Source organism: Fukomys damarensis, unplaced genomic scaffold (assembly GCF_012274545.1).
Source record: "Fukomys damarensis isolate Sample0158 unplaced genomic scaffold, DMR_v1.0_HiC HiC_scaffold_22, whole genome shotgun sequence".
NCBI classification, from domain to species: Eukaryota; Metazoa; Chordata; class Mammalia; order Rodentia; family Bathyergidae; genus Fukomys; species Fukomys damarensis.
Window position 1 is genome coordinate 24,363,336 of NW_022900934.1, and position 5,181 is coordinate 24,368,516.

At 49.0% G+C, this 5,181-nt stretch overlaps 1 long non-coding RNA gene across 1 annotated transcript in view; it reads right to left on the reverse strand.

Annotated features, from left to right (window-relative positions):
- Nucleotides 1-4,276, reverse strand: part of LOC104865069 — a 14,109-nt gene extending 9,833 nt beyond the window's left edge. Inside the window, exon 1 of the long non-coding RNA XR_781052.2 lies at nt 3,381-4,276. This is a non-coding gene — a long non-coding RNA (uncharacterized LOC104865069). The remainder of the gene's footprint in view (nt 1-3,380) is intronic.
- Between the last annotated feature and the right edge of the window lie 905 nt (nt 4,277-5,181).

The following is a 5,181-nucleotide window of genomic DNA, read 5'->3' on the forward strand; positions in this document are numbered from 1 at the left end:
TTGGTACCTGGGATCAAACTCGGGACCTTGCACTCGCAAAGCAGGCAGCTGAACCACTGAGCTAAATCCCCGGCCTGAGAAACATTTTCTTTTTAATCCATGTTTATTTTTTTTTTCCTTTCTGTTCTGTGAAGTGGAATCTAACCTTGCTGACACACCGACACTGAGCTTAGGCATGGGTGGGTGATGCAATGCTGGTCATGAGGAAGTCACTGCCAGGCAGTGAGGGGGGAGGGGAGAAGCATGTCTGGCAAAGTTTTCCTTGTGTGTTATAAAAGCGACAGAAGGAAGAAGAGGTCCCCTTCGTCTCCAGACATCATGGTGAAGATGTGATATTTGGGCGTAGGGGAACCAGCTTGTGAGCGAGTGGGGAGAACCAGTTTGATGACAGAGCCAATATGTGGGGACTGCAGAAAGAAGAGAAAGTGAGGACCTGGTCTTTGGCAATGCTACAGAGCTGCCACTGAAAGGAATGTACCTGGAGCCTGCCTACCTCCAGATTCCTGTAAACATGAGATACTATCACCCCTCACCCCGCTATTGTGTCCATTTTCAGTTGCGTTTTGCAGCCAAACCCAGCACTAGTGCCCACAGGATGACAGGGTCCAGGTACTCCTCCTGGTAGGGAGTACAAGTGAAGGTCACCGAGGATCAGGAGATCAAAGAAGCAGGAAGCCAGAGTGGAGGATGGGCCAACCTTGTGAGTTGACAAATCGCCCGAAGAGATGCCCCGGCTTGAGAGGAAGAGGACTTGTGAGGCAAGAGCTGAAGTCTCCGGTGAATGAAGTGGCTGACAGAAACAGCAAAGCACTAATGGAATAGTGGGAACCTCGAAAGAGCCAGCATTTTGACATGAACAGGAAGAATGCATCTGTCAGGGTTGTTCTGGTTATAAGGGGCAATAAAAAATTCTGCCACTTACATATGTCACTTGTGAAGAGCCTGTTTAAGGCCAGCCCATTCTCTCTCTGTTCTTTTATGAGGCTTTCTCACTGACGTACATTCTTTATGTATTCTGGATGTGAATCTTTGGTGAAGATATACATATCGGGAATGGAAATCTCCCCTCTTGGTTCATGGCTTTTTTTTTTGCCATCCCTAAGTGAACACTTGCCAATTTTTGACAATCTTCTGGTGTGATTTTTTATTTTTTAAATGGTACCAGGGATCTTGTGCTTGCTAGGCAGGCAGCAATGCCATTGAGCTAAATCCCCAGCCCATGCGAAATTATTTTTTTACTGTGTTTTCAATTTGTATTTCCCTTAATCAGAATGTAGGAGGCAAATGTCTTTTGCCAACCAGAGTAACCTCAGGTAGGAAATCTAACACTGGGCTTTTTTTTTTCTTCATTTTTGACTCCCACTGTGCTTACTCAACACAGGCTTAACAATTAAGAGAACGGCTCACCGAGGGAGGCTGACACCCTTCCCCAATAACAATCATTCAAATTGGAATACCTAGCATGTATCGGGTATTAGGAAATAATTTGTAGTCATTTTTTTTTTTATCCTTGGGAGACTATGTTATTGTCCGTTTTTCCGAAGGCCGAACTGAAACCCAGATTCACCAGGCCCTGCCTTAGATCTTCTATTTTGTTTTGTTTTTTGGTCCTAGGGATTGAACTCCGGACCTTATGCCTGCGAGGCTGGTGGTGGAACCACTGAGCTAAATCCCTGGTCCCCTGCCTTAGATCTTAATAAAACAATGTATTGCCCTGTGGCTCCCAAAAAGATATAGCCACATCCTAACCTCCAGCAACCGTGATTGAGACCTTATGGGGGGGGGTGTCTCTAGAAATCTAATAAAGTTAAGGATCTTGAGATGAGGTCATCCTGGATTGCCAGGGTGGACCCCAAACCCAACCCTAAGTACTCTTCTACAGACACACACAAACCATGGAAATTCTGGAGCCAGCAGAAGCCGGAAGAGGCAGGGAAGAATCTGCTCTAGGTTGTGCGGAAGGAGCATAGCTCTGCTGTCTTTGATCTCGGACTTCTAATCTCCAGAGCTGTGAGAAAATTAATTTCTGTTGTTTCAAGCCACCAGCTTAAAGTCCCCAGGAAACTAACTCATCGGGCCACAGAGATGGAAGAGGAGAGGTGGGAGTTGTCCTCCCTGCCCCGAGCTCGTGGACCTCCGTCTCCTTTTCTGTGACCCAGTTCCCTCCCGCCTGGCCTCAGCTCACTTCCCTGTGGTTCAGCAGCCTCCTTGCCAGTCCTGGAATGTGCCAGGGACCTTTTCCTCGCAGTTCCCTCTGCCTAGAGTGTCTTCCCTCAGATATTCATGGAGGTGCCACAGCTTCTGCCTGGCTTCCTCTGACACTCACCCTTGGAACTCAGCTACCGCGGAATGAGGAAGGCCGAGCCACATGCTGCTCCCCGCCCAGACAGGATCCCGATGACACAGGCTCAAGTGAGGAAGTCTTCAAGGTGAATCCAGCCCAGCTGACAACTGGCTGCTGCTGAATGCCAGTGGTGGAGGGGAAAGTGCCCAGCTGAGCCCAATCAACCCCTCACACCAAAAGGTAATAATACAAATGGCTGCTGTTGCTTTATGCCACTGAGAATGGGGGGATGCTAGGCAGCAATCGACAGCTAATGCTGGAGGAGAGAGTTACCCACGCTAAGCCTCAGACCAGCATGGGAGGGGATGCCGATCTTTGCGTCTTTGTCTTCCTGCTGGACCCTCCTCGTCCTCCATCTGAACACAGCCCGTTAAATGCTCAGTCACAGCAGAGGGCCTATGGGGCAGCGATCTCCTCCCGCATCTGTGAGCTCTGTAGGCCCCAGGCTCTTTCTTGGCCACTGACTTGATGATTTACATGTGTTCAAACCTCACTTTCCTCTTCTATAAAATGTATAACGTTCCCAGCTGTGACCACTCATGGACATGCTACGAGCTTCTGTGCTGAGTTTAAGGGGTTCCTGTCAGTGCATGCATTTTAGAATCCACGTTGGCAACTAGAACTGCACAATACCCTAAAAAGGCCGTTTTTGGATCATCCTATGTAGCCTTCCCTACTGTGGAAGGGGAAACTGAAGACAAAATACTGGCACCTAGTAAGTGTCTCTGAACGTGAGAGAACGTGGGAACGGAGAGAAAGAAAATAAGCAGAGCTGGGCCTGTCTGAGACGACATACTCCAGTCCCTCCTCCTCTCGGTGGCTATGGGTCCCTGTCCTGTCTCTGCTCGTCCTACTGGTGATCTCTCCCCCAGGCACTCTGTGCGGAATGAGCATCAGACGTGCACCCCGACACAGGACACCAGGCCTGGGTGATTTGCCTCTCTAGAGACCTCTCCACCGTCCCAGAACTCTTCCCTTATGACACTTCCTCAAGTCTCCTTAAAATAAAAGGATTTGATAACCAACTATAGCTCACCAGGATGACGCATTCCCAGGGAGGCTCTGCGGTCCCTCGGTGGTGGTTGGGATGGCTCATGACACATTCTCCCTCAGGAGGACAAAGGAAAGCAAGTCACTGTGGTCGCCATCAGGTGTCCACTTTGCCTACCTCCTCCATTTTTTCCCCTCTTTCCAAAATCTGCATCAGATTCCTGGGTTGCTGGAACAAAGTACCACAAAACTAGTGGCTTAAAACAACCGGGTAGCCCTTCCTCTGGTGACACTGGATAAAAGAGGCCCGAGGGTACTTACCTGAATTCTGCAGGGTGTATGTAGGGTTAGGGCACCTCGGTGCATGCCCTTCAGCACCACGTGGAGAAGGAGGTGGGTGTGCGAGTGTACAGCAGGGCACTGGGGCTCAGAGCCTACTACACCCGGGGCCAGCCCGAGCAGGGTTCTGGTCCTGACTCCACGCTAACCGACTCAATCTTACTGACCCTCAGTTTTCTCTCTTCTCTTTTCTTTTCTTTCTTTTTCTCTCTTTCTTCAAACCTTGCGCTTGCCAAGCAGGTGCAGCGCTGCTGAGCTACCACTGCCCCAGTTTTCCTAGCTACAAAATTCAGCTAGAAGGGCCAGGGAATCAGCTCAGTGGTTCCGCCACCTGCCTTGCAAGTGCAAGGACCCAAGTTCGATCCCCGGTACCACAAAAAAACAAACAAACAAACAAAACAAAACAAAAAAGTTCAGCTAGTAATGATGTTTATCCTATAGGGTTGTGCAGGGGGTTAAATAAACTAGTCCATGATTTGCAACAGTTTTGATGTTAGGTATGATTTTTTCCCCCTGTATTTTCACTGTCATGTCTTTGAAAGTGGAGTACTCATACCTGGGCAGTTTTGATTGCTCAGGTCTTTTGAAGTTTTCTTTCCTTTTTGCTCTGTTTACTTCCCTCCTTTCTCCTTCCCTACATCCCTTCCTCTCTTCCTGGCTCCCTGCCTTCCTTTCTTTGTTGGCAGCATTGGGGATTGAACCCTTGTGCATATTACCGCTACCACCTCTACCACTAAGCTACATCCCCAGCCCTTTTTAAATGTTATTTTGGGACAGCATCTTGCTGAGTTGCTGAAGCTGGGCTTAAACTTGTGGTCTACCTCCCTGAGGCTCCTGAGTAGCAGATTTAAGACATGTGCCACTGTGCCCCTGCCTGGCTCATTCTGAAGAACCAGGTGGGCACCTCTTCTAGGGGCCCCAGGTCTAATGATCGTCTCTTCCTCCTCACTGCACGCTGCTCTGGCATTGATAACCTGAATGGAGACAGCCGATGAGTTGTTCTCTCCCACAGTGAGGACACTGCTTGAGGATAGGGGCCCTGCTTGAGGCATCTGTGTTCTCCAGCGGCCTTCTCTGATCTGACAGTTGTTTGTGTGATGACTGAAAGGAAAGAGGACGAGAGGGTGTCACGAACAGCTCACAGATTACTGGCTGAACCTCAGGCCCCAGGACTCTGGCAGGTAAAGCACAGGCCAATGTTAAAGGGCTGATCCTTGCCTAACCTAACAGTGTACATGAGAGTGAGTGTTTGAACATGTGTGGATGTGTGACAGCATGTGAATGTCTACGCATACATTTTTTTTTAATTTTAATTTTTAAAAATTTGGTTTTGTTTTTCTGAGACAGAGGTCTTGCCATGTATGTGGACCAGGGTGACCTTGAACTCACAGAGCTCTGCCTGCCTCAGCCTCCCGAGGACTGGGATTGCAGGTGTGCACCCAGATGTCTGGCTGAATGAGTGTTTTTGTAGCGTACATGTATGCCTGTGGATGTCCAGGGACAGGGGC